We start from the raw sequence: 8,576 nt of genomic DNA, 5'->3' as shown, positions 1-8,576 counted from the left end.
GGATTAAAATACTAGGGAATTTTGATTTCATTCAATTCTATCCAGCTTATTCTATTAGTTCATTAATCAAGTTTAATTGTTCAAGTAGGAGAAACAACCCTAAGGTTACTAACAAGCTCTCCCGATTTATTGTTAGCTATTCTAATCCAATTTAATTACCTATCTTAATAGTGAAATTAAACATAAATCAGATCATTAGGTTTTATGGTTGTTTTGTGAATTCACAACTTAATAATTTATTAACTTATGAAGACCCCCCTTGAGTCAAACCATATAGTTTCCACATCAAGTTATTATTCTCAAGTAAATTATTATCTTTTTCATATCAATAACCCTTCTCCCGAATGTGATTATTGAAATGAATCAATCCAGGGGAAATTTTCTGCCTGGAAGCCTTAAGCACAATAATAAGTTATAACAAGAATAAAGAAAAATAAATCTAATATTATAAGCTGGAATCGAATTAAATTACATCAAATCCCTAGTATAAAAGTTTAGCTAGACATAGTAATTAAATTAAACTCAATCATACTTGAATCATTCATCATATTTAAAGACAATAATAAAGAAAGAAACAAGATGAAGAGTTTAGAATAAAAACTGTATCACAACTATGTTGATGGCTTCCTTGAATCTTAGCACAATTATTTGAAGCTTGAAATCTTTGAGAAGAAGAGAATTATGTAAAGAATTGTACAAAAAATGAGATCCTTTGCTATGAGAAGTTCCTTTCTTTATATAGAGGTCCTGAAGGCAAGTCTGACTCCTTTTCGGAAATAGAATCTTTATTTAGTGCAGAATCCTTTATAGGAGATCATGACTGTTTAGGCTCTTGATTTCTTCTTGATTAGGACTCCTTTTTCTCCTAGAATAGGTCCAGGTCTTGTTTAGTGTGTTTAGGAAACTCCCTGAAGTCGGCCCATGTGAGAAAAGGCTTGATTTGCGTATTAAATTCTCGCTGGTTCCGCCTGGGCAGCACGGGCGTGCTTCATGACACGGGCTGGGTGTGCTTTAGACTGGAAGTCTTGGCTAGTGAGGCACGGGGTGTGCTAGATAGCACGGACTAGTGAAGCACTGAGGCACGGGCGTGCTAAAAAGCACAGGCAGGGCGTGCTATGCACTGGAAGTCTGCCTAGAGTTGCCATGGGCGTGCTATGCTTAACATGCCCTGGCCTCATTGTAGCACGGTCGTGCCTTTTGACACACCCTGGCCGTGCTCTCTTCTGTCTCTTCTTTGGTCTCTTTGGTTTCTAGCACGGTTGTGCCTTCTAGCACGGCCTGGGCGTGCTAGAAGCTGAGTGCCTTGTATTCTAAAGTTCTTTTTCGCTCCAAATTCCTACAATTTTCTCTTAGATGAAGCGGATTAAAGATCAAGGAAGGTTTTGAACACAATTATACTAAAAGTGATTTAAAATCAAATTAAAGTAATAAAAACTTACTAAAATTCTAACAAACACTATATTAAAAACACTATAAAATTTACACTTATCAAAATACTTGACAGCTATTTTCGCAAGTATACGAAATCGCAACAAGTAATATAGAGTAAGAAAGTATCGTATCCACAGGGATTGTTTATCAATTACCAAAATTATGTTAACCTATTATTATTTAGACGATGATAAAAGGAGTTCGCTGTAAAGTAAATAAAATTTAAAGTAAAAAACAAAAGAGATCAAACACAAAATTCAGGTGAAAGGAAATCAAAGGATTAAAATACTAGGGAATTTTGATTTCATTCAATTCTATCCAGCTTATTCTATTAGTTCATTAATCAAGTTTAATTGTTCAAGTAGGAGAAACAACCCTAAGGTTACTAACAAGCTCTCCCGATTTATTGTTAGCTATTCTAATCCAATTTAATTACCTATCTTAATAGTGAAATTAAACATAAATCAGATCATTAGGTTTTATGGTTGTTTTGTGAATTCACAACTTAATAATTTATTAACTTATGAAGACCCCCCTTGAGTCAAACCATATAGTTTCCACATCAAGTTATTATTCTCAAGTAAATTATTATCTTTTTCATATCAATAACCCTTCTCCCGAATGTGATTATTGAAATGAATCAATCCAGGGGAAATTTTCTGCCTGGAAGCCTTAAGCACAATAATAAGTTATAACAAGAACAAAGAAAAATAAATCTAATATTATAAGCTGGAATCGAATTAAATTACATCAAATCCCTAGTATAAAAGTTTAGCTAGACATAGTAATTAAATTAAACTCAATCATACTTGAATCATTCATCATATTTAAAGACAATAATAAAGAAAGAAACAAGATGAAGAGTTTAGAATAAAAACTGTATCACAACTATGTTGATGGCTTCCTTGAATCTTAGCACAATTATTTGAAGCTTGAAATCTTTGAGAAGAAGAGAATTATATAAAGAATTGTACAAAAAACGAGATCCTTTGCTATGAGAAGTTCCTTTCTTTATATAGAGGTCCTGAAGGCAAGTCTGACTCCTTTTCGGAAATAGAATCCTTATTTAGTGCAAAATCCTTTATAGAAGATCATGACTGTTTAGGCTCTTGATTTCTTCTTGATTAGGACTCCTTTTTCTCCTAGAATAGGTCCAGGTCTTGTTTAGTGTGTTTAGGAAACTCCCTGAAGTCGGCCCATGTGAAAAAAGGCTTGATTTGCGTATTAAATTCTCGTTGGTTCCGCCTGGGCAGCACGGGCGTGCTTCATGACACGGGCTGGGTGTGCTTTAGACTGGAAGTCTTGGCTAGTGAAGCACTGAGGCACGGGCGTGCTAAAAAACACAGGCAGGGCGTGCTATGCACTGGAAGTCTGCCTAGAGTTGCCATGGGCGTGCTATGCTTGACACGCCCTGGCCTCATTGTAGCACGGTCGTGCCTTTTGACACACCCTGGCCGTGCTCTCTTCTGTCTCTTCTTTGGTCTCTTTGGTTTCTAGCACGGTTGTGCCTTCTAGCACGGCCTGGGCGTGCTAGAAGCTGAGTGCCTTGTATTCTAAAGTTCTTTTCCGCGCCAAATTCCTACAATTTTCTCTTAGATCAAGCGGATTAAAGATCAAGGAAGCTTTTGAACAAAATTATACTAAAAGTGATTTAAAATCAAATTAAAGTAATAAAAACTTACTAAAATTCTAACAAAAACTATATTAAAAACACTATAAAATTTACACTTATCAACATGCACTTAGTTTAGAATTGAAACAATTTTCACCCATATAACATAATTGAAAAAAAAAAAAAAAAAAAAAAAAAAAAAAAAGAGATCAACACCTTGTTCTTACGTATTGTTACATAGTATCTAATGTAGTCCAAATCTCATTTGGAGATATCATAGAAGTAAAAATGACATGTCATTAAATTAAAAAGATGACATCAATACATAAAATCATCATCTTCTCATTTATTCCTTGTTTGATTTCTTTAATATCATCAGGTTTTGGTGCAGAAGGTTATATATATCAAATTTATTTAACTGTAGAAATTCTTAATTCATAATTTTAATTGCTATCTCTAAACCAGGCTGCATTATTACCATTACCTTAAAATTGATTTAATACTTAATTCATGATATGAGAATGCTTTCTTTTTTTTGGTAGAACTAGAGGCATAATCCCCTCGGACTGTGGCACTTTTCGAAAATCAAACTTATATTCTCATTCTTATTGAAATTGAAGTCGTTTATCAACACAACCAGCTCTTTGTTGATATGAAAAACCGCTTTCTTTAAAATTAAAATGTTTGCCCCATAATATTTTTTTGCAAGATTATGGCAAATCATTTCCAAGATACGCACAAAATTAGTTTGCAAGCAACAATTTTCTAGACTTTCCTTTAGAATATTTCTTATGAAAAAAATTACAGGAGTAATAGAAAGAAAAATAACTTAATAAATATACTTGGAAATAGAAAAAACATTTTGTAGTAGTTAGCATTCTGAATGGCTCTTCAAAAAACTAAGTATAAGAACTAACACTTAAAAAATGTAAAAGCTCTCTTTTATTTTTTTATAAGTGGCCACTAATGAAATCCACCAGTGTTCACTTCTTTTATTTTTTTGTTATTTTTTTCAAATAATCTTCATATTTATATCTTTTGATATAAATCTGAGTTATATTAGGATTTTGTTATTATTATCATATTTGAGTTATATTAAATACATTTCTCCATATGTTAGGATTTTGTTCTCATATCTAGTTTTGAGTTATTATTATCACAATTATAGTGATTTTTTCCATGGTATTTTATTATTGGGGCATTTATGCAGAAACAAGTGCATATCTCCTTTCTAATAGAAAGAATAAATTTGAAGGTAATCAGATGGAGAAGTGCATATTTCCTCTCTAATAAAAGGAATAAATTTGAAAGTAATCAGATGAGACTTGTAGAATAACTATGGAGTCGAACAATGGACATGAAAAGCCACCAAGTGGAGTAAGTGACAGCCTATGACATATATATTATGTTGTGTCAACTCAATCCGATACTTCAAATTAATTAAGATTGTGTTTTTATTCTTTGTATAAGTAGTTTATTATTAAACCGGTTGTACAAAAATATAAAAATATATTGATCTTTATCTCATATTTATATACAATTTTCTCTTAATAAAATTTCTAATTTGATTTCTTCTAAAATAAAAGAAACTAACAATTTCTAATTATAATTCTTATTTTATTTTCTTTGGTTAATCACATGCAATGTATACCTTATTAAATTCAAAATCAAATAAAATTCTACTAATTTAAACTATAAAGCTCCAACAATGATAATAACTCCATATTTTTAGTTTAAAATTTATACTAAATACTTTAAACATTCAGTTGTTACTTCAAAAAGATTCAGTATTGTTAAATAATATTAATTTACACTATTTATTTTTTATTTCTTATGAGTATTTCCACATCTTTTTTATTTTATTTTTACTAATATCTCACACACATTTTAAATGAGATTAATCTAATTTTGGAATATATAATTGCCCCTTTCTCATAAGTATCTTCTAGTACTTGTAATACTCATTAGTACTTAATTTTCAATTTATTAAATTTCTTGTCAATAAAAATTACAAAAAATAATTTTTTTTCCATCAACTTGTTTTGAATATTAATTCTCAAATGTGTGGTTTACAATAAGAAAAATTAAAATTACTACCAAATAGAGTTGTTCAAGCTTTTAAAATAAGAAATACAATTAATAATTATACCATATTATAAAAGAAAACGATATATATATATATATATATATATATATATATATATATATATATATATATATATATATATATATATCCAATGGCCAATATTTATTTGGTTTACTGTATTTTTTCCATATTTATAGGATTACATCATTATTATACAACTCAAGCACTTGATTTAGGCATTATATATACTCTCCCTGATATGATTGAATTAAAACAACATACCATTAATTAGGATATAAACCAATTGAGAAAATATGAGACACACAAATATCTCATTGTGTGTGTCATTGCTTTTCTCATCTCTTATGTTAGCTATGCAGATAATCAATCTTTCACTTTACTTTGATGGTTTGTCATTAGTAGAATGTGAAATTCTATAATATTACTATATTATATAATTTGGTCAGAAAACAAACTTCATGAATATGAAGTAGTGTTGACCATGATTTCAGCATCGAAATTCAGAAAATTCTGCCATGGTTCCAACGGCATGAGAATCAGCTCGATCGGACGTCATTTAGGCCTCGAACGAACTCCCGGAATCCCAAAAACCCTAAAAATAAGGTCAAGGGGTAGCAGCAGTAATTTGCCCTGATCAGCACCCACCTGCCCCTGCAGGGCATTGATCAGCCCTAGATTGCTACCAATCCAGCAACAACTGAGCACCTCAATCGTTACCAATTTGGAGCACATCAGTACCAATTTAGAGGACATTGGTACTGCCGTGTTTTTGGCCCAGCAGCCCCTTAGCCTATAAAAGGCACTCTCTCCCTTATTTTCAAGCACCTCTTGTTGCTTGATTGAGCGCTTCCCAAGCATCAATGACTCTACTTTCTCCCTCGTGAAAGATTCTAAGGCAATATAGTTCGACCTTGCTCTTCTTCCTTAGTTGAGTGAAGGCCCGACTTGGTTCTCAAAAGTTCTCAAAAGTCGATCATTTCGACTTTCAATCACACTTTGATCTTCCTTAGACTAAAGCTATTAATTAATGAATTAATTATTAATTAATTTAATAATTAATTAATAATCGTTTAATTAACACTATCATAAGACTATATTAGGGTCATTGTGCCCATCCTTAGCTTAATTTGGAGGAAGACTCGATCTCTTTGGTCTTTTTCACCGTGAAACTCTGAAGCCACCCCCTTGCAACTCCCAACCTCTTGACCCCTTATCCTAGGGTATAAATTACTAAACTCGATATTTGTCAATTAAGCCTGGTTTATCTGGCACCTGATAAACTGTCACGCACGGTCCGTCCGACACATTACATGCTTTAAGTCCGATCCATCTGGTACATTGCATGCTTTAAACTCGGTCCATCTGGCATGTAAAGCCCGATTCAGCTGACGAAAACCAACAAAACCAATTTTCAACCTAGCCCAATCTGCCTGGCAGCCCTTAAGCCCACTCTATAAGTGGCACCCTCAAAATCCTACCATCCTAATCAATGGCAGAACTTCGTGCGCTCTGATCCTCATACAAACGAGGTACGAAGGCATACCTACGGATTTCAGTCTAAGTAGCGAGCCTTCGACCAAACTGACTGGTCAAGATTTAGGGGAATGTATCACACGACCTAGAGTCCTCAATAAACGAGGCTAGAGTTGAGCTCCCTCTGAATCGCACATTTATTTACATTATTCATGCTTTTAATGTTTTGTCTATATTTCTGATATTGCCATGCATTATAAGTATGATCATGCATCGATAGTCTGACATTCATGCAAAACACTAATTTTGATTTCTCAATTAAATACCCAAACCATTGATTCATTCGAAAAGAAGCTGAAAATCTAGTCCCCGACCCAATAATTTGAGGCTAGTGCTTTTATCCTAAAAAAGGTAAATGAAGTCAAACACGGGGTTTTTTACCTTATATTTTCCCCGAAAACAAAAAAATTAAGGTGGCAACTCTAAACACACCACACTCAGTCAAAGCACTCCAAAGAGCCAACCCGACATCACTTAAGCGCTAAACCGAGCCATAATTTGATAAACAATCTAACCTAATTCAAATAAAAAAAAAGAACCGTAAGGAGTCCTACCAGTTTCCATGATGAACTGACCAATGGGCCAGTTTGGTTAGACTTTGTCCTTTGGATCTTTCCCATGGCGCTTGGGAGGGGGCTTACAGCTGGCAACTCCATTAGGGACGTTGACATTTTTTTATAAACTAAAAAATGTAGTAAGGACTACTGATTAGGCTTCAAATCTCCGATTTGGGTTTTATTGAGAAATCACCTTTGCATACATACAGATCGTCGTCGAATCATCGTCGTCATGCATGGTGGTGGCGGCGGCGGTCCAGCAATCGACCAGCGACAATCCGGCGGGCCCCAAGAGGCAGAATCCTTCTCACCTCGTGCGGATCATGGAAACGTCATTTGATTTTCGACCGGTACGCCCTAAGACCTATTTCCCCTTTTTTATTATAAATTCAAAATTTAAAACTATTAATTGATTAAATTGAATTCGAATAAATAATTAATCAAATATAATCCTTGCTAGGAATTAGTTAATTGGTATAATGTAGTTGCAAATTAATTTTGAACATTATCAAATAAACTACATGAATTATAATTATAATTATAATTATAATTAGGTGATTTGATGAGAAAGATAAATTAGAATTAGTTAGTTAGTTAATTAGATGATCATTAGTCTAAAACTAGTTGGTTGTGTATAAGAAAAGTAAGACGAGTTTTAGTCAGTTAATGGTTAGATGCGAAGTTTTGATTAACCAAGATTTGGAAGGCCTAACCACTTTCGATATTGACATAAGAATCGAATTTAAATAGGTAGTAGTTATAATTAGATATTGTTAAAGTAAGTTTTAACAGCTTAACAAATTAATTACCATAAAGCTATTAATTTAGTTAGCTTATGATTTATTAAATAACTTATATGAATATTATTGGAACCGATTTGTAAATTTATGGTTGAAGTTGAAGGAGGATGGGTACTAAATTTGATTGATTACCCAATGGATGGGCTGTGTGAATTGAGTAAATGAGTAGATGAATGAATAATGGTTATGGTGGACGGGGTTAGTTGTCTTGAATTTGTCCGAAGCATGGGCTTTGAAAACGTATTGTTGAATTTTGGTTTAGTCATGTTTTAGGGGAGGTTCTGCCGAAATCTCGATAGAATCTAGGCTACTTATAATTAATAATTAAGTTAATAGGTTTATTTAGATTAATTCTTTAACTTGATATAATCAAAATAAGGTTCTTATTTATTTTTATTATTATTGATTTATTTTCCAAGAATTAATTATTATATTATATTGTTAATTAATATTCCTATATTTTTTGTATTTGAATATGAATGTTTAATTGTGCATTTGCATTGTGATATTTAATTGTTTGATATACTTGTGATTAA

Source organism: Jatropha curcas, chromosome 9 (assembly GCF_041381405.1).
Source record: "Jatropha curcas cultivar XTBG-Jc1 chromosome 9, XTBG_Jcur_1.0, whole genome shotgun sequence".
NCBI classification, from domain to species: Eukaryota; Viridiplantae; Streptophyta; class Magnoliopsida; order Malpighiales; family Euphorbiaceae; genus Jatropha; species Jatropha curcas.
The sequence above is the reverse complement of the archived record's forward strand: the minus strand, read 5'-3'. Positions refer to the sequence as shown.